Consider the following 1,009-nt stretch of genomic DNA (forward strand, 5'->3'; position numbering starts at 1 on the left):
CTGTGGTCCTGTGGTTGAGAAGTGCAAATTGGCCAGGCCCCTGAGCAAGGGGTGGGGCCTCTGCCTTGACCCCCAAACCTCCCCTTGAGAGCAGGGGAGAGGTGTTCCCTGTGGGCAAATCTGAACTTTCTCAGCAAGGGAGGGTGGGTGCTGGGCTGGTGCTGAGACGCTGTGCCCCCTTGTGGTCTCACGTGGTCCTCACAGCCCCTGGTAAAGAGAGGGACCTTAATTAATCCCTTAGCTGTTGCTTCTTGAACCCCGGTCTGGAACCAGGGCCTGCCCATTATTTTCCTGCTTTGCAAAGAAGAAATTGAAGACCTGTCAAATGCTGTTTTCACTTCATCTTCGTTTCTGCATGATTTCCAGTTAATCCGAGCTTTTAGTGCACTAGCTTCATTTCTCTGCTCCCTAGTACCTGCCCCCTACGCGCACACACACGCACGCGCGCACGCACACACACACAAACCCCCCCACACACACACCCCCCAAATTGTGGCCTTTGATTTATAGCAGACGGGCCTAAAATGTTCATTCCTATGGGCACGCGCACCCCAAATTGTGGCCTTTGACTTATAGCAGACGGGCCTAAAATGTTCATTCCTATGGGAGCGAAGGGACAGCAGAGTGACCCTCGGTCTTCCTTGTGACCTGGTGGCCTAGCCTTCTCCCCTCCGTGTCTGGGAAGAGGAGAGGGAGCGGGCTGGGAAGGAGAAAGGGGGTAGTGGAGGAAGGGGGACTCTGCCTGGCCCTCCCACCGACCCACCCGCCCCAGAGAGCCTGGGGTGTCCTGCTGTCCCGAGTGGGCAGGGTGGGGTGCGAGGCCGGACGGGGAGGGACAGGGCAGGTGTGGGCGCTGCTCGTGGGGTGCCCGACAGTGACAGTGGATGAACAACGAAGTAGTTCCAGCCTGGGCAGGTGCCGCGAGGGGCCGAGAGCGGCGCGGTCAGGCCTTCGGTCAGGCGGGTCAGGCGGGTCAGGCCTTCTCGGCGGGGCGGCGGGGCGGCGGGGC

The 1,009-nt window shown here is 60.2% G+C and overlaps 1 protein-coding gene across 2 annotated transcripts in view; it reads left to right on the forward strand.

The window, feature by feature from the left end:
- The window catches only part of GPT2 (glutamic--pyruvic transaminase 2), a 27,094-nt gene that overhangs the window by 16,841 nt on the left and 9,244 nt on the right, over positions 1-1,009 (forward strand). The window lies entirely within an intron of this gene.

Source organism: Pteropus alecto, unplaced genomic scaffold (genome assembly GCF_000325575.1).
Source record: "Pteropus alecto unplaced genomic scaffold, ASM32557v1 scaffold123, whole genome shotgun sequence".
NCBI lineage: Eukaryota > Metazoa > Chordata > Mammalia > Chiroptera > Pteropodidae > Pteropus > Pteropus alecto.